The sequence below is a fragment of the Melopsittacus undulatus genome, chromosome 10 (genome assembly GCF_012275295.1).
Source record: "Melopsittacus undulatus isolate bMelUnd1 chromosome 10, bMelUnd1.mat.Z, whole genome shotgun sequence".
NCBI lineage: Eukaryota > Metazoa > Chordata > Aves > Psittaciformes > Psittaculidae > Melopsittacus > Melopsittacus undulatus.
Genome location: NC_047536.1, coordinates 12642584 through 12663228, shown reverse-complemented (window position 1 = coordinate 12663228; position 20645 = coordinate 12642584).

Below are 20645 nucleotides of genomic sequence, written 5' to 3'. Positions count from 1 at the left end.
AGTGATGGGCCTCAAGTCAAAACCACCCTTGCCACTGGTAGGGCTCAGAGCAAAGCTCAGGGATCCTGAGCACCACAGCTGGGGGCTTCACAGAATGAGAGAGGGGTTTTGAGGTAGAAAATCCACTTGATCAAACCCCAGACACTCAAGAAACACATGGGTTTGAAATGCTTCCCACAAACCCATCAGCAGTTTGCCTGTTCCTACCACTTTGCCTGAGCTCCCTGGAGCAGGGATTGATCCAGCCCTCCAAAAGCCTCTTCAGGCATTGAGGTGCAGCAAAGCACCCAGAGCCATGTTTAATTTTCAGCCTGAGATACTTCAATGTGGACCCATTACACCAATGTGTCAAAGAACCAGACACACGGAATGGTTTGGGTTGAAGGGATCTTAAAGCTCCTCCAGCTCCAACCCCTGCCACAGGCAGGGACCCCTTCCACTGGAGCAGCTGCTCCAAGCCCCTGTGTCCAGCCTGGCCTTGAACACTGACAGGGATGGGGCAGCCACAGCTTCTGTGGGCACCCTGTGCCAGCGCCTCAGCACCCTCACAGGGAAGAGCTTGTGCCTAAGAGCTCATCTCAGTCTCCCCTTGGGCAGGTTAAAGCCATTCCCCTTGGCCTGTCCCTATAAGCTCTTGTCCAAAGACCCTCTCCAGGTTTCTCACAGACCCCCTTTAGCTGCTGGGAGGCTGCTGCAGATGAATAATCAGTGTGACAGTTTTAATTCCTTAAGAAACAGTTTTTCCCTGAGAACAGCACATCTGGTGCTGGACAAGGGCTAGAAGGTGCAGCTTTCCTCTGCTGAAGTGGCTGTCTAATGCTTTGGCACAGGAGAATGACCAGCTCTCCTCTATCTCAGTGTGCATATGGATAACTTTATAACTTTGCTGAAGCTCTGTGCTAGTGCCTTGCAGAGTGAGGTCACACATTTTGCTTTTAAAGGTGTGCAGAGGACAGATACTGCATGAAGAAAGTGACTTGTATTAATAAGGAGATAAGCTGCAGAACAGAAAGCTGGATGGGCTTCACATTGAAAGGTTAATTAAACCAGCAGAGCCTGCATGCATCGTGCACAACAGAGCTGCTACAGCTCTTTTCCCTTTAAATATCTTGCATATGGACTTAAACCTCAGTCTCCTCCCTGCATACAAGCAAATAAATAAATAAACGTGGCAAATCCAGTCAACCATAATTCCAATCAGTCCCAGCTGTTATTTCCCCATCCTTTAAGGCCCTGTCGGCAGCCCTCAGAAATAGGCTACACATGGCCTCATGCAAAGAGACATGAAATAATTGCTTCAATCTGAATGGAGAGCAGCTAATTTTGCTCATGTATTATTCAGGATGACAGGGACATTACTGTAATAATTCCTGACTTGTTCAATATTTGCAGGAATGGTGGAGAAAGAAATGTATTTGCAGCCACCCCAAGTGTAGGAACCGCGGGTCTGGGCAGAAGCTCTCCCTGCTCCCCTATTCATTTTCAACAACACTCCCAAATCACACTGCAATGAAACTGCTTTTCACAGCTCAGGCTCTTTTTGACTGGAGCTGTAGGCAGAGCTCTTCCTGAGCCAATGTGTCCTGCTACTGATTTAGCAGAAATAGATAATGTCACTGGAAATAAATGACTCTTCAGTATTTCTTCTTCCACTGTTTTTCTCCTTAAGAAAGGAAGAGTGACTTTGGTAGGTCAGTTAGCAATAGAGTCAGTAAATGACTCTAAGAAAATCTGTTTGGAGAGAACATCTCAAATGCTGATAAACAAATTCATGTGTCAGCTAGTTATGGCCATGCACATTGTAAAGAAACTCTTAAAAAATGTGCATCATGATCTAATGAACTGGCAATGAGTTTAAAAAAGAAGATGTTGTAACTTGTCATTTGTAAATGAAGAAGAGAAAGAATAAAAGCAGGGATAAAAATAAAACGAAAATCAAAAGAGGACACGACATGAGAGATTACAGTGAGTGGGCTTAGGCACATCTGCATGCCAGCTTTTAATGGAAAGAAAAGTGATTAAAACCTCAAATAAGTTTCTTTGTATAAAGTTCAGGTTCCCAGCTCAAGAAGTTGAGGGTGTGCAGATGGAACGCACTGGAGCTGATGACAAAGAACCCAACAGAACAAGTTTCCAGCTACGAGTATGAATATTTACTAAGCAGTTGCATAGAGTGACCCTGAAATCAGTCAGCACATGTCAGGCTGCTGGTCAACACAAATCAAAAGAAGACAGAGAAACAGCAGAGCAAAATCAGGAGGGTAAAGTCCGCTCCCAAAGTACTGATGTGATGCCGAAGTTTCTAAGGCATTAGAAATCAGCTGAAAAGTCACACATGTGCTTTCAGAGCACACAGAGGCGGGTTGGCAGATGCGTGTCAGTGCCTGCACACATGGAATGTCAGGTGTCGGTTTCCAGCGGTTCTCAGTGACTAATTGCAGCCTTTGCTATTACCACAGTACTGTTATGATTCTTCAGAACAGCAACACTCTGTTTGCTGACTGCTGAAAACTTGATTTACTTATTGCACTGCTTTCAATAGCGAAACACTCAGGAGGCCGAGGGTGACCCACTTCTTTCCTGTAAACAGATGGTCCTTCAGCAGAGGAAGGTCAAGAAACTCTGCTACAAGAGACTCCCTGGTGTGTAAAACCTCATGGCCACCACACCAGCCCAGTGCTCAGAGCTCACCCAAAGTTCTCCATGGAAACTGTGAGCTGCAGGATGTAACCTGGCTGGATCAGGTTGTCTTATGGACGGACCACCCAGCTGGGAAAACTTGCTGCAACTGTTTTTCTGTTGCATGTCCCAGTCTCAGGTGTCTCACTGCAACTTAAGGGCTGAAGTCATACACTAAAATGACATTTTGCATTCAAACTGAAAGACACATATGTATGGTGCAAGTCTTGGACATACAACAAAGGAAAACGCTGCCATGAAACTCATGTCAGAATCTCTCAATTTGGCCATCCTGAGACTAGATATAGATCAGTATCAAGTGAGAAATCAGAGATGCGCCTTGCTGAGAGACCATTTTCAAACTGGATGCATTGCCCCTGTTTTCACCCACATTCCCAGTGCACAGTACTCCTCCCAGTGTTGCTTCTACCGTGGTGCAGATCTGGTTTCTGCAAACACTGAGATTTCTCTTCCTTGTTGAACATGTTATGGGATACTGTAGGAAATAAAAGGACGTTGTCAAGTCACCTTCTTCTATTTATGTAATTCCTATCCTCTCAACTTTCAGAAATAAGCAGTGATTTTAAGGGTTGGAGTGCTTAGTGTTATGTCTCACAGAGCACTCTGTGAGCTGCAGGAGCAGCCTGAATTTATTCTGGGGTCTTGCAAGTATCAGCTTAGCTGGGGCTCCCCAGAAGGCCTGAGCTCACCCACCAGCCTGCTCCTGTCCCAGTCCCCTCCTCTTCCTGTATCAGTGCTCAGCACAAGCAGAGCAGTGAGTCCAGCTCAGCCCATTTTAGCCCAGTTTATCCCATCCCATCCCAATCCAGTCCAGCCCAGCATGCCTGCTTACTCCCAGACCCTTGAGCCCATCCCACCAAGCCTTCCATCCAACAGCTCCCTGGGAAGCCTCCCACCACTCCTAAAGCACCATTCTTGATCCCAAACACCGCTCCAGCCTCTGCCACCTCCAATGTGCTCCATTGTTTTGGGCTGACCATGGGCCTCCAAAGCAGCCAACACCCACCTGGGGCCAGTTACTGCTAAAACCTGACCATAGCATTGAGCTCAGCTCAAACAGTTTTCTGCAGCTCATACCTCTGGAGCCAATGCATATAGCCTGTAATTTGGGATGGCTGCTCGGTCCCAGCTCTAGCCCTTCTTTAGCGAGTAGACACCAGTTGGCTCCAGCCTCAAACGCAGGCTCATGTAAGGATTCAGCTATGCAGGACAGTCTGTAAATCCTTCCCAGCACAACAGGCAGTTTTGCTCACTGAAAACCAGCCAGAAACTCTTCACAAATGTATATGCAATTATTCTCATGTTCCCTGCCCTTGTGTGAACCTCTAAAGCATCCGTGGTGGAACAAGCCTCCAGCACGGCAGTGATCCCTGTGATGGGGCATGGGCACAGGGGTCCCCTTCATCCAGACTCACCAAGGCATTCCACTTGGGCTGCAGGGAGCAGGGCAGGGTGGAAAGAGGAATGAGGGGTTTTCCCCCCAAAAAGCACAACAGGCATTTATTTCCTTATCATCACCATCAGCGGGGCTGTATAAATTGTCCCCATGGCTAAATTTCCATGACTCAAGTGCACATCACTGCACGGCTCTGAACTGTCCCCACTTCCGTGATCCTGCCGCTTGCTGGCATTAGGAATATTGAGTTACATTTTGATCCGGACCCTATCGCTGCTCATCTCGCCTTGTTTCCGCTCTCAGCGGCTGAGAACATTCTTACGGAGCTGTCAGGTAAGGCTTTATCCCCTTAAAAAACAAATTAGAAAAGCCATCTGGACTGTTCTTTTAAACCCAACCCAAGCTCCTCCAGCTGTTGTGTGACCTCATCCTTTATTAATTTTGTAGCCTCGTATTTACCATTGAGATCAACCCTACAAGTGTATAATTTCCTGATTTCTTTCCAGCTACATTATTAAAGATTGGGGTTAGAGATTCGCTCCCCTTGTGTCCCTCGATAACCCTCCTCTCTCGCAAGAGTTGTTAAGGAGCAGATGATGCATCACAGGTTCCTTTATAGCAACAATAATTGTTCTGCTTCAGAAGCAACTGTGGCTTATATACTGCAGCTTCTCTGAAATTGTTTTTCTCCTTCCCCTTATTGCTAAGGAAGATATTGGCACCAGAATGTGATTTGAGAGCTCATGTTCTCTTATTTTCCCCCCTACCTGCAGCCAGTGCAGATGCTGCGTTCATGGTGCCACCACTGACATCTGTGTAACCAAATCCCGCGTTATAAACAGGAAGCAGCAGTGACAGCAGCAATTTCAATAGGTGCTTTTCTTCTGCTGAAGCCATTATTTCAGACAGGATATATAAATCACACTGTGTCTGATGTGTCCAGTTCCAAGTCTATGGCAAACCTCAGCTACCTGGATACACCCCAGCCATTTGCCTCTCTGACAGCTTGGCTGCTTTCCCCAAGGCGTTTGGAGCTGGCAGTTCTCTGGTTTGGGGGAGGAAGAGGGAGGGTGATAGTCACTACAAAACACCAGGAGATGATTTTTGTGTCTGTCAGCTAGGGCCGTGTGCTGCTGCAGGAGCAGGAGGATTCATAAACACCTCCAGTGTGAGTATGGGGTCAGGATCCAAAATCCAAACTGGTTTTCCTGCTCCGCTGCTTGGTGCTTGCTCTGTTTAGCTCTGGTCACTGGTCTCCAGTCTTTGACCTAGTAGCTGATGGGTGTCAGACCTCAGCACTCAAAAGCCTTGGGCAAAGGAGCCTCCCCATCCACTCTGTGGTGCTGTGCTATAGCCACCATCACCTTCAGAACTAATGCTGAAGTGTGAGTAAGTATAATCCCTTTCCTGCTGAAGCAGCACTGAACTTCCACTGAAGCACCACGGGTGAGTGGTGCTTACTGACTGGGAGGCAGGGACCACTTCCCTCCTCACAAGGGGAACCTAGCAGGTAAAAATGGCAGAAATTTCTGGAATAAAGAAGAAAAGCTTGTGTGAAATATGTAAAATCTAGATCAGGGTGAGAAATCTCACTGCTTATAATATTTGGGATTTACAGTCCATTTATAATCAAATGTCTTATCTCACAGAATCTTAGAATCCCAGCCTGGTTTGTGTTGGAAGGGAGCTTAAAACTTGCTCAGTTCCAACCCCTACCATAGGCAGGGACACCTTCCACTGGAGCAGCTTGCTCCAAGCCCCTGTGTCCAACCTGGCCTTGAACACTGCAGGGATGGGGCAGCCATGTTCACATGGATCCTCAAATAACTGCACAAATGGTAACACACCAGAAATGATAACGTTTCATTACTCCTGGCTTGCAGAAGAGGGAGAGGAAAAGATGCCTCATCCAGGGGCTTAGGTGAGAAGTGTGTGAGGATGCCCTCGCTGCCAGCTCACCTTCCAAGAGGAGTATCCAGCCTGCCTCTGGGAAGTGTTAGGTCTGGCTCTATTGGAAGCACAGAGATTGCATTTAACCTACCAGCAGATACAAAATTAATGGGTGATTTATAAATATTTGCATCCTGTAATTGTCTTCAGGGAGGATGAGGTGGGCACAACCCCATTGGGGCCGCTTTTCTGGGAGGAACAGCAGAGCTGTTAACAGGTTTCATTTCCACCACTCAAGCAGCTAATGTGCAATCCTTTAGTCTGATCACATTTCTGCTTCAAAATGGCACTTGACAAGGGAGCACCTCTAATCCAGCATGTTCTTCCAGCATTTTGCATGGGAAATGACTTTCCAGACCATCTGAAGGCTGCTGGGCTGAGTTTGTTAGGAGATGGTACTCCTGAGTGATAGGGAATAACCTATATGGCTCTTTGTGGGGAAAAGGAAGCAAACAGCTGGACATTAACATGGACTTGGCTGTTGATCTGCAAACTCTTTCTGGGAACAGCAAAGGCAGCTGAAAGGGTCTGGGTCAGACCTCTTAATGTCTCGATGGTTTTCAACACTGTGACACAGGATAAAGCTGCGTCTGGACTTATGTAAAGCCTCCACTCTTCAGTAAGAGAATGAGCAAAATATTTCTCTTGTCAGTAAGCAACAGGAAAAAAAAGATGCTCATCCTAAAAAATGCAAACTGCCCTCACTTCTGCATGCTGGGGGTCACCATTTTTTAGCATTTTTATATATTATGGGCATATATATTTGATCCAGAACCTGACAGCCTGGTCCCAGTGAAGCCAGCTGTATTTTGTCCTTATCTCCAACACAAACAGGACTTCATGGCTAAACACTCTGCTCTATCTCTGCACATCTTTGGCTCAGACAGAGAAGTCTGTTGTTGATGTGACTGTGGAAACACAATGTGGGGTAAGGGATGAAATACCAGGGGAAGATTGGAGCATTTTAATAATGCCTATTTTTATATCTACTGGATGCCAACCATCTGAGCTAATAGAATGTAATTGGAAGACTAGATTTAGTCATTTTCTTTATTATTAGGGCTTGATGTACTTCTGTCAACTCCAAAATACTCATTACATGTAATTAGGAAGAAGATTAGAGTGCCGTTAAGATGCGGAATAATGATGGAGCTCTAAAGGGCCAGTGGAAAAAATAACCCACTCAGGAAAATGTCTCAAAAGTGCTGAGCAGAAGAGGGCATTAAAAAAGAAATAAAGATGAGAGTTGGTGCTAAATAATGAAGATGAGACTTTGAAGTGGGAGAGTTGATATGCAGAATCAAAGCGTTTGATGACTATACCTCCCTCTAAAATGAATCCCCTGTTATTTAGACGGCTGAAGTTACATTAGTAGGATAATTCCCTCTGTGTCTTTTTCATAAACTCCCACCCCAAATAGCATAATTAATTTCACAGTTGTACAGGAGAATAATAAGAAAAATCCATCCTTTGAGAGGTGGGAGGCAATTTCTATCTGATAGAAACTGGGATTAGACACAGCACATAAAACTTTCTGATCACTTGTGCACCAGAAGTTGCCTTATTGTACCTGACCGACAGCTGGTGGGATGACACTGAACAAGCTGATGTTTCACCCTGACTTCCTTGAGTGTGGTCCAGTTTATTGAATCAAAATTCCAGATTAGCTGTAACATGAAATAAGCTCTTTATATTTCAGAGTAATGTCGGTCAGAGTGCACAAAATGGGTAACAGGGCAGCTGACAGTCATGAAGTTGTACACAGAAAGGTTAAGAAGGAAAAGAAGAGAATTCCCATTGAGGCAGGGAATAGAGGACAGTGATAGAGCAAGCCCCTGTGTGTATTACCGCACAAAGCAGCTCGCCACAAGGCATTACCACTGTGGGAATCTATTTCTGGTTCTATCATCAACACCCCATATGACATCAGACAAATTATTCCAGGACAGAATCTCTTTTCCAGTGGACACGTATTAAACAGCAGAAGAGCTGTTACAATGCACTCGGAGTTGTCTCACCCCAGCCAATGCTGCTGCATGCGGATCCCATGCACAGCATCATTCCCTCCCTGACCCTGGCAGAGCTGGAGTGAGGCAGGAGGGAGGAAACCATGGAGCTGGAGCAGTGTGCGTTGTGCAGAGGAGCAAGAACCATCTACCACGGGTGGGATGCGGGCTCCCCTGGCCAGCCCTGTGCTGCGGGTGAGCACGATGGTGTCCGACTCTCACACAGGGGCAGAATAGACTCAAACCATGCCTCCGTGATAAAGTGCACATGTGAATGAGTGCTGAGACATAATGGAAGCAGGGGCCTTGGGGAGAGCAGGGACAGGAGGTTTCCTCAGCCCCCCCAGAACATTCCTGCACCAGGTCTGTCAGTGCAGTGTCATAGCCAGGCTGAGCTTCTCCAGCCTTGCTGCTCCCTGCATGGCCGAGGAATGGGGCAGAGGGAATCCTGTATCCTAGCAGAACCAGTGTGGTGGCCAGGGAACAGTAAATGTCCTTTTCCTTTCCCTCCTCCAATCTGTGGAACAGCAGGAGCCATCTGCTTCCCTGCTGCCGCTGGAAGGTGGAACACACACTGGCCTTGCAGGGGCTGCACAGAGGGAAGCAGAGGGTGATGGTGGCGATAATGATACCATGGCAGGGCTGGGAATGGACCAAAACACAGGCAATTTACCCCAAAATGGCACCACTCCTTTGAGCCCACTGCCTGCTCCCCAGGCCCTGGTACAGACCTGGCCATTGCTGCCGACCCAGAGCACAGTGCATGGCTGGGGACCTTGCCATGTTCGGGTGGTGACTGCTGCAGCCCAATCAATCTCTTCTGCTTGTTTATAAGTATCTGTGACTCACAGACGTTTTTCCTGCTCCTTAATTGCCAGTTTCCTGAGAAACCGCTGCAGCCAGCCAATCGGCTGCGGAATTATGGCTTGGTGACTGGATACAATTGGGAAAAATAAATACAGCGTTATTGGTAAATTGAACAGCACTTTTCTAAGTACATCACGTATTTATAAACAACACATACATCTGCAGGAACCCAGAGCCCCCTTGCCTTGCTGAAGGAGGTCTCTGAAGGTTTTATTCTGGGAAGCAGCACCCACCCCCCTCTGCCTGTCTCCCTGCACCATGAGGGATGCTCACAGTGGGTACATCAGTGGCTGTGCCAGGGGACCGCATGCTCCCTGTGAGCCGTGAGCTGGCGGTCACCCTTGTAGATCCAGAGAATCCTGCATCAGGAAGGTGACTGGGCTGAGGATCACCTCTCCTGCCAAAAAACCCACATGCCAGGGCAGAGCCTGCTGGTCAAGGAGATGCTACAGTTAAGGATGGGCAGAATGGGGCAGAGCCCCCAGCATGGTGACCTGCTGCCCCCTGCTCTCCCTTTCATTTCTGAACCTTGATTTGAATCCTGTATCTCCTAAACCCTGCTGGCTTCTTAAGAGCCTTCTGAATTGGTACAGTAATTTTAATAAACATATTGAAATCCTTGTAAAAAGCACTATACAGTATTATTATTATTATTTTTATTATTTGGCATTATTATAAAAGTGATGGACAAGATCTAAATAAGAGACAGAAAACTAGCTCTGCCTTCAGTATTAGTCACTGCTCAATTACAACTTGATTCAAAGCCCTTAATTGGTAGCAAGAAATAAGCCTGTGAAGTCACTGTAGCACAGCATGCTATTTCCTTTATTCTTTTAATATGTGATTATGTTTGGGAAGCTTGAAAGTCTTTTTTAGTAATCATTTGGTAAAGCCACTCTAATAGTTGTTAAAAGGCTAGGAAATACAATGTCGGTTAATTTTGGATGAGATCATAGGGAACTAGGGGGAAGGATATAAAAAGTATAACGGCATGAAAGAAAATGATAAGTTGGGGGAGTGCAGCACCTAAACAACTGCATGATGTGAGCAGTGATTCAGCCAGGCAGGGTAATTGGAGACTTGTGTACTGGTGAGTTTCCTCCAAAGAGCAGTGGCAGCCCATGTACCCGGGTCCCTGCCCCACGCAGCTGCATGCCAGAGCTGCCTGTCTGCAGACTTCAGATTGCGAGTACCTCTGGCACCTCAATTACTGAGCATTATGATAGTGGCAGCATGAATCCTCTGCTCCTTCTTCCAGTGCTTGAATCACGCTGATGTGAAACCCTTCTGTCCTCCTGCTGTGGCACCGCCAGGGAACTGAGGCAGGAGGCGGAGGGATGGATCAGGTCAGCATCCTTCTGTCGATGTGGGGAGCAGAGATGGGGCTTTCTGGGGACGAACCACCCTGAGTAATGCCAGACAGTCCCTGTGAGTCTTGTGCATGCAAAGCTAACACCAACACTAATGGGCTGATGGTAAGGAGCTGGGCACCAGGTCTTTTGCCCTGGATCTGTAAATCCCTCTGTTTGGAGGATAGCTTTAACTAGTTGTCTAAAATTCACGTGTCTGCTCCAAATGCTCTGAAAAGCTGTGTGTTTCAGCTGGGTACAGAGCACAGCCCTGGACCTGGAATAATTTCAGACAGGAGTGTTGGAAATAAGGAGTTCAGTTCCTTTCTTCCCCGAACCAAATACATAATTTTTCTGCAGGATGACACTTAATCTTTGTGTTTGCCCTCAGCCCTGGAGCTCAAACTGTGGTTCTGGTCAAGATCAAAGTAATTCCAGCTGGGCAACACTCAGTATTTGACATTCCACCTGTTTGAAGCAAAATTGGAAGTAGTATTTATGATGAAGATTAGCTCATGGCCGTTAAGTGGTCTGGGCTGAAAATGGATATTTGCTGTCAAAGAGGTGGTGGTGATTTATCGCAGCTGAATGCTTCCCTGGTTACATGAAGTTGCTGCCACAGAGCTCTTCTGGCAGAAGGAATCTGTGAATGCTCCTGAACTGCATTTCTGCAAAGCTGAAGAACTGGCCCCAAAGCGCTTTTGTAAAGACAAGAAGGGAGGTCTCGCACTTCCCCTTTCTCAGACTGGGTTGTCAGAATTACTCAGCACTGGAGCAGTATCAAGTAGCTGGGGGAAAAGGAAATGAATTGTTTCTACAGTCTTCACTGGTCAAAGAATGAGGGGTCTGAAACAAACCTGACAGTTGCAGAAAACTCAAACCAGCTGCTAAGCTGTGTATTAAAAATAGTCCCCTGCAAGTGATGGCAGCACGGGAGCAGAGCCCATCCGTGCTGGACCAGCCCACAGGGCCCATTGCCTCCTGTGTTGAGCAGCAGCAGGTGGGGAATGCTCACACGCTCACACAGCAGCACTAAGCATTTTCCCCAGAGATGCTCCTGTCTCCTGCAGTCTGGAGCAGGAGGAGTTAGGGAGCAGAAGCTGTTACCTCTTTCATAGCCTTCCAGAGTCATCACGTTCAGCTCAGTGGAAAATGGAGTAATAAGCTCTTCCTTGCCCAGCCTTTCCCTCTCCACTTGCAAGTCTGCCCTTCTGGGCAGGAAGTCAGAAAAAGGCACTATGCAAACAGCATCAAGAGCAGAGATGATGCTGAGCTGAAACCTGGAGAAGGATGTGTCCTGATACAGATAGTCAGGGGAAGAGGGAGACAGTAACCACTGCTGATATGGATGGTCCAATTCACACCTCACTGCCTTACCCTTTCCAGCAATATTCATCTCATCTTTCAGATTAAATCACCGCATTGGAGTGGATTTCCTCACACCTCTCTTATAAAGCATTTCTCTTTGAGCGTCTGCTTTCCCACATCCCAGACCATTGGCAGTGCTGCTGCACTGTGGGCTAAGGACATCATGGGAATAGGTTGTTGATCACATTATTTAGATCATTTGTGCAAGAGATTTCTAAAAGAGAGTCAGTTTCTGCTCCCTTCTTTCCCACAGCAGCATTTCTGAAAATCTCCTACACGTTTTTCTTTCTGAGTAAACCAGAGGAAGCTGCCTCCAGAGGATTTTGCCATCTTTACTCCAACACAGTAATCGTCTATGAAGCAAAACTATTGAAGCAGCTCAGTGAACTGCTCAGCAGACAGGCACAAGCCTAAAGATGGATACATAAGTTCAAACCTCTCAAAGCCAGGAAATAAATCAAGAGGACAACAGTCCCAAAACATCAGAAAACCTCAAAGTTATGAAAACCCAAACATCGTAAGTTAAGACATTTCTAACTCAAATCTCTGGAAACCATGAAATGTGTTTCATACTGCATACAGGAGAGAAAAACAGTCCATCTCTCAGAGGTGATGGCTGCCTTCAGCCCTGATCCCAAAGGACAGAGATGGGATGCGGGCAGATGAGTGAGGAGAAGCCATGGGGCTGTGGTCAGGGAACTCTCTATGCCTGTGTTAAACCTTGCAGAAGAGCCAGGGAATCTATGCCTAAAGCTTAACTGCCCCAAGGGCCAACACTGACATCTTCCAAAGCGGAGGGAACACTGTGGTGTTCCTGGAATAACACCTGGACTTGCCATTCTTCCCATAACTCACACTTGTGCTGTCCACCACTGCACTGCACCCTCCGAGGTGTCATCCTGCATCAGGCCTGGGTTCCCTCCAGCCACCCTGCAGGAGCCCACGTCTGCTCCAAGGTTACATCCTGTGCCCCTGCTCAGAACCTGCCTCCAAACCTGCTGCCCTCTGACGTGCTGCAGGACAGCTCTGAGGGTTTTATATATGACTGTGCATGGAGCTTACTCTGTACCTGACACACACCTCTGTTCCTGGAAAATTCTGCTGAAGGGGATATTTAAACTGTCTCTTCCAACTGCATCAGGGCATCTCTAAGCAGTATGTCAATAAGGCCACATAATAATAATCAGATGTTTCAACTTGGCTTCCATAAATTAGCTATGGGAGAGCAGCCAGTCTGCTTTCATTCGTGGAAGTTAGATGCCAACTGGTAATGAAGAATGATGATAAAAACTAAATCTCTTCGGTTTTATCTAAACGTTAAAATTAGGAACCAAACCAAAATACATGTTCTTGGGCAAAGTCTTATTGACTTAGTTTAGGTTTGGTTACAGAGGTTGGAGTAAAATGCATGCATATATTTATTTAACATAAAATTGTACTCAGTAATGTCAAGGAAGAAACCCCTGCAGTCACCTTTTCATAACACCTTTCCCAAGTCCTCAGCACTGTGCCACAAACCTCAGCAAGACCAAGCACAAGGAGCACATGTGCCATACACCTCGACTGGTGGGCGCAATTGGTTTGTCCTTTCAAGTCCTAATGCTCAAAGTTACATCTGTTCTACAAGGAGATGGACATCAAAACTCAATATAGAGCACTTTGGTGTTTACAGCGAAATTGTAGTTTCTGAAAGTTTAGTTGTAGAGCTGAATATACATAGGATATCTATTTTTTATTTCCAATTACAACAGGCTATGAGCAGACTGGAGGAATGTGAATCTCCCATTAGAGTCATCCTTCCTCGGTCATCATTTCTCACACAGTCTATTTCCTATCACCCATGTAACCTCTGTTAGCACCTAGATGGGAGTAGTTAAAGTCTCACCAAGCAGCACAGCCTTGCTGAAGAGCTGACAGGAAATTGAGAAGGATGAGCTCTGGAAATCACGTTTCTGAAAGATCTTCAAGAAAAGCTCCATTAAACCAATCATGGTATTTTTCATAGATGCACAAGCCTATAGCCACATTATAATTAAAGGGACGTATAACAGCAATCAGCTGTTCAGTAGAAGACCAGAATTGTTGTAAATTTCAGTTGCTTGCTTTACCTATTTAGACTTAGATTAAAGGTAAACCAGCAAATAGAACAGAATCATCATGAAATTCTAACCTTACTATAAACTCACAGTCACCAAAGTCACCTGAGAAGTTCAGGTCCACCAGCCCCTGGGAGCTGTGGTTTATGTTGTCTGTAGATGGGGAAGTAAAGGGTTATATTCTGAATGAATGTTTAATGAACATGGTAACTTCCATATCTGTGCCTCTGTTCCACTATTACACTAACTGCTCCCCATTGCTCAACAGCTCTTCCTTAGGTCTTCAAAAAGCTACTCCATCCAAATTAACTTTAAAAACCTATTTCTTTTCACCCTTCTCACATCATTTTATATCAACCTGGCTTGTGCAGATGGAATATGAAGTAAGTTAACATTGGCACCAAAGGACGAGCAATAGCTGTCACTGCTGACACCATGGGAGAGTATTATGGGATTTGCTTATGGCACAGGTGCAAATATTGTTATCTGAGGCTCATCATTCAACAAAGCTCAGCTAATTGCACTGACAAACCAGTTATTGGTGAATCGTTTGTATCTCCCTCCTGAGCAATTCCTTACATTCTGGAGACACTAATAGGTACTTGGAGCAGTTTTAATATGGAAGATTTTTAATTGCTGTAAAGATTCTGGTAGTGCCTCCATTTGGTTAATTTAGCAAACATAATTACTCAGTAGAAGTTTATTAATTTAATTTATTATTCTTTAACTGAACCCTACAGGACCCGATTCTGTTGTTCTGCTGCCTTGGAATATGGTAGCCTCCAAGATGTGATCCTCATGCACAAACATTGACATGAAATGCGTGCAGGATCTGGCTCTATATTTGAATTTTAGCTTGCAACAGAAACTGTCTTTTGGCATTTTGAGGACTGGAGAGAGCAGCAGTTTTAAATAATCATCCATCACACAGGAAAGCATTCAGCTGTAAATTTGAAGTAGAAACCTTAAGGCATGAAGCTGCATAAACATTTTGGCTGAAATCCACCATGAAGACTGTCAGAGTAAATATTAAAGAGAGGTTTGTATTCAGCTAAAATATCTGTTTACGGATATCTTTTGCTGAAGCCGCATATTGTACAATGAAATGAGATCTCCAAAAACATTTTTGTTCCAATAACTTTATAAACTGTGCTATATATTTTATGGAATTTGAATGTAAGAGCAGTTGGCCCAGAACTACTTCTGCAGGAGATTATTGGGAGAAACCATTACCATATGTCAGTAGAATGGCAACATCCCATAGATACTTGAGAGGATCTCAGGCTCAACCCAGCTCTTGTGTTTATAATGTGGCAATATTTCCATACTTCATATATGGGTACCTCTGCTTATATAAACAATATCATGGCAAAGCTTGTCAAAGTCACTTATAGGATTCCAATGAAAATAAGAGTAAATTTGTTCTTACATATTTTCAGAGCAGCGTGCTTCTGTTAGCACGGCTCTGGTGAGGGATCGTGGGCCACCAGCCCTGTGCCCAGCACGGCTACACTGGAAAAAGCATGTAACAGACCTGGCCAAGTGTGTTCTGCATGTTTCCCTGGGTGGTCTAGCCACAAGACACTGTTAGTTGTGCAGAGCTGGCCCTCGGCAGCTCGCACGTGTTCCCTGGAGAAGGGTGATGACCATGGTTATAAACCATGTGCCCATCACTGAGCATGCTCAAGGGCTTTATGGAACTCTTTGGCATTTGGTGTTCATTGATGGGTTCTCAAAAGAAAGTTATTTTCCTCCTCTGAACATCTATCTGTACATTGCTCTTCACTGTGGAATTCAAACACATCCCTGATCTACAGTGCACAGTTACCGGACAAAGACTGAGGTGGTTGAGGTAGCTGGTTCCTTCTGTTCTCTGGGCACAGACCTACAGACCTACATCTCAGGCAGTGACCTGTAGACATAAAGTGAACATGACCCATAAACTGCCTGGTCCAAAATGCTGGGAGAGAAGTGACAGCTCAGCACCCTGTGAGCACAGTTTTCCCTTGCCCAGCAGTTTTAGTGATACACAGCTGCATGACTTGGGCTTGCTCAAAAAGTATCATTTCAATACATTTACTAGTACAGTTTCTTACATTGTGTAAGTGCAAAAAGTGGTAACAAGCTCATTTAATCAAACCTTTATCTGCTAAAGAAATAAATTGAGTATTTCTTGCAGCTGCTCCAGAGCACACCTCAGCACAAGAGTAGACGTTTATGTTTAACCACAGAACAGACAGGCAGCTGTCTTGTGGTTTACCTTTACTATTGAAAGAGACATTTATAATTATTAAAGATTAATAGCTATACAAGCATCACCTCAGGAAAGCACTTTAAGGAAGGCTTTGTCATGGAAGCACTGTAGTAGCAGAGCTTATGCTACGCTACACAAGAGCAGAGATAAGCAATGATTTGAGAATAAAACAGATTTGAGAATACTGGCAGAGTCCGGACAGGCAGAGCAAGTTCTGCTAGAAAACAGTAAGTCTACAATGTCAACAATGACAAAGTAGTAACTTGTTAATACAGGTTTCAGCAAAGATGAGAAATGTATTTGCTAATAAAATAGGTATGGGAAAGATCTGATGAGATATGGGGAAATTTAAGATTTGAGATCCATTGTTTCTGCCTTGGACACTGGGATAACACCAGGGAAAGGGGAAGCTGACAAAATACCCTTTGCCATGTAACAGGTTGAGGACTTCGGGATGATTAGCTTGAGATTGCCACTTCTTATCTCACACCCTGAGTTTTGCCCAGAAATATCAGTTCTAACCTTTGGGGAAGCAGCACCTAACGGTGGCCAGCAGCATCACTGAGGATTCACAAACAGTTCTAACCCCCTTCAGATGCAAACTCTGAGGAGGTGCTTTATTTTGTAAGAAAAATAGTTTCCCACTCTGGTAACAAAGCACTTCAATATTAATCATTTCCACTGGGCACATTTGAGGTTGATACACCAAATTAATATCACTGATTAGAATATGATCCTTTTTAATTGAGTAAAACTGGAGACTGGAACATGTTAATGTTATTTATCTGACCTTTCTGTGTAAATTCCAGCAGCTCCCTAAGGACAGAACAGCGACCACAGCTGCAGAAATGGCTCCGGTTTGTTTCCTTGGACAAACACCTTTTGTGCATGGGCAGTGGAAGGGAATGAACAACCACATTATTGTCATCCCTAAGTCCTGTGTATTGGCCAGACCAGAATAATCCAAGCAGTTCTTGCTAAAAGCCTGTCTTTTAGTGTGCTTATATGAAGTGATTTCAGTTCTGCACTGTGGTGGGGTCTAGTCCAATACAGTAATTTGTGTTTCTAGAAATAATTGCCTCCAAGGCAGGAGCCAAACAGAAGTCAGATCTCTCACTTTCTGTGTAGATTATCCCCATCTAAGAGGCAGCCTTTTCTCCTACATACATTTATTACTAGGCCAAAAGTTTTCAATATAATGTCTGGCTGACCAAATAAACTTTGCCATGGCTTTCTAACAAAGCAACAATTACAAGTGTCTAGTATCTAATTCACTCTTCAAGCAGGGATCTCTTCCAAGCTCAACACCACCACTTTAGTACAACTGTAAGTGAAGAACAGTAAGGGTTCTGTAACTGAAATTACCCAGGATTTGCTCTCCTTTTCCACCACAGGGGAAGGTTGGGTCCCCAACTCTGGGTGTTCTGGGTCTTTCATAAGTGTTTGCAAAGCTGTGCATTACGTCTCAGTGACAGAAACCCCACAGAATGGTAACCAACTGCTGTAAACAAGGATTGATACAGGAATGTAATTCTTAAGTACTATCACAGCATCTGACAATCCTCCTGACATAACATTAGAAGTATTTGGAACACGAGAGGTGACCAGCTTCAGAAGTGTGGCTTATGAGAGGTTGTGATCAACGCTTTCAACTCCTCACCTGACAGGGCACTGAAAAACACTAATTATGGGCCTTGTGTCTTATCCAGGACTTACAAATGGTAACAAGGATCATCCATAACATTGAGACAGTGAAATGACACACTGAGTTGCTAAGGAAGAAGAGATGGAGTCACTCTCTGCAGCACCTTTTAAAACAGACATGTCGCTTCCCCTTGCAGAGGGGCCATGGGCTCATCCTGGCAGAAGAGCAGGTGCCTGCTATGATGCTTTTCTAAACACACACCTGATTTCATCACCAGCTGAACAATCGCATCGATTTCCCCTAACTCGGTAACTTGCTCTGCTAATGTGAGCAAAACAAAAGTCGTGCTCTTACATTAGGAAACACCAGTCCCTACGGGGAAAGTAATTTTGTTGGGTACAAGCTTCAGGAGTCACCAACACTCAGCAATCCATGAGGAGCTGGAATATTAGACCCAAAGCAGTCAGTGGGAGACAGAAGAAGCTTCAAGGAAGTGGCACAGAGGGAAGGCTGATACAGGTGAGGGGCAAAGTGCTGCATGACCGGTAGCAGGAGGAGTGGGGAGCAGTGCAACCGAAAGGGCAAAGGCAGGTGAAGAGTTCATCATGAATAGTTGTTGGTTTAAAAAACCTGACATGTGTTTCCTGTGAGTCTGAGGTAACAAATTGTTCCTCTGGCCTGAAGCGTTTCATCTCCCAGCTCCTGTGTTGTGGGTAACCATAGAGAACACGCAGTTCGTGATTCCCCACGGGTAGCTGTTTCTAATACCAGATGTGCTGGCATCCCGGCACAGGCGCGAGGCGAGCACCAGACAGAGAAATGACACTTTATTTTTGGTGCTTCGATTCAATCAGATGAATTTCGAGTAAATTAGAAATCTGGAAAAACATTCCCCTGTGTGTGAATGACATGGAGAGAGAAGGGAGAACAAGGAAACCTATTCCCCTTTCTCGGTGAGAATTTTAAGCTGAGGTTATTCTATTTCTTTTTCTTCCAGTGTGTTCACTGCCGAGCTCACAAAGCTTGCTCAGTGATGTTGCTCCCACAGAGCCCCAGATTTCATATTTGTCCCAACATGTCCACTTTCTAGAGACACAGAACAGTGCTGACTGTTCCAGCAGCTCTTCAGTTTGAAAGGAAAGAGAGCAGAAAGAGAAACCTATTTTATCAGCACTTTCCACTCTTCTCTGCCAATCTTAGGCAGATTTAGAAATTTAAAGGTTATTCAACAACTCCTCATTTTGCTCCCCAAATGATGGCAATGCTCTCTCCTGTGACTCCTCATCAGAGTATGGGTTCAAATAGACAACATCACTTTCTAAGGGACAATAGAACATTCCTTGGGGTGCTTTTCCATCCTACAGCTGATGATTCCAACAAGTAAATGATATTTGCCATCAAAGCTCTCAAACAATAACCGCCCCATTGTTAAGTGACCTTTCTGTGCATCTGTGTGAGAGGACACACCTCACCCTGGTGAGAATACAGTAGGAAAGGGAGAAAAGCCAAAGCAAACAAGCCCTTGGGGAGCTTTGTGGGCTGCATGCATAGTCTGAGGCATGTGCCTTGGAAGATGGAAGACAGAAGTGGGCCTTTACTGGCTGTGAAGTAGCAGAAGCAAAAGACAAGGCTGTTCTTGGTATTTAGCAAGGACCCTGGACCAGGGACAGACTTGCCAAAGGTGTTTTGATAACAGCAGGTCACCCCTGCCTGGTTGTCCTCATGGGACCATCAGCTTAGACAGATCATGAGGTATCTGCAGCCACAAGCAGTGCTTTGCAGACCAGAGATACCCAGTCAAGGGTGAGTCTGCATCCATAACAACTACTGCAAGAGCTTCTGCAAACATCTTGTGGCTCTTGCATTAACCAAAAACTCAGCTAACCAAAACCTGCTGACTAAACACTGCAGCCTTTTTTCCACATATATGAACCTACACTGTAGATGAACAAATAGTTTAATTTGTACCAGAGCAAACAGCATTAGCTTGTGCCTCAGCCATCAGTCTCCTCATTAGAGCTACTTCATCAGTACCCAGCATGTAACAGAGCCGGTATTTTTACACTGCTCTAGTGGCATGACCCTATGTTCTTTACCTTAATTCAACTTGCTATTTACCTTGGAGCCAAGTCCAGATCTTGACTGCTGCTGCTTTCACCTCAGCAGTGTTAATCTCATGTGGAGTTCCCTGCACTTAGCCTCAGCCACAAGCACAACCCAGGACTGAAGCAAGCACAGTGAGGATATCCATCCTGCAGCACCGCTGGAAAGGGGGTTCCTGCGGCCAGTAATGGCCTCTGTGCGCGCAGCAGCCACCACCAACATGCACTCAAAGCCCAGCCTGCATTTCACAACCACTACTGTAACTTATTATCACCATTGTTATTACTATCATTATTACTATTATTATTTATAAGCAAATCTGCAAACACATCAGGCCTTCAGGACAGCTGCTGTTGAACTGCACACTGATGAAATGGCACCATTCCAGCAAGGTTTGAGTGTTCCAAAATCAGCATTCTGTGGTTTGAGAAAGAGCCCCCTGCTATTAGTGATTATCCATCACTTCTAGAATGTGCAAGCTGCCCAGCAGTCCCAAGTACACGTGTGCAAGAATCCCCCAGGCTGCATTCCTCAGCCCCTATGAAGTCACTGCTTGCTCTCAGTCACTTTTCCATCACAAGGAACTCACAATATATGCCTTTGCTTTATGTGTTTTCAATTAAACACTCAATTCTTCCATCGGCTATTTCCGCTGGCAGCCCCTGTGACTGTCCCAGATTTCTCCCTGCACACTTCAGTACTGGCACAGATAACAACTCATTTTTCACTTGAGCAAAGAGTCTAAATGCACTTTACATGGTGCAAATGCCACGGTTTATCCTCAACTAAGCATAAAATAAAAGAATGACCTGAGAAAATGATGAACAGTCAGCAGCATTTTGATTTGGCTTCCAAGCAGATACAAGAACCATCCAAAACCTGGTTCCTTTTTAACATACCCTTTTACCCAA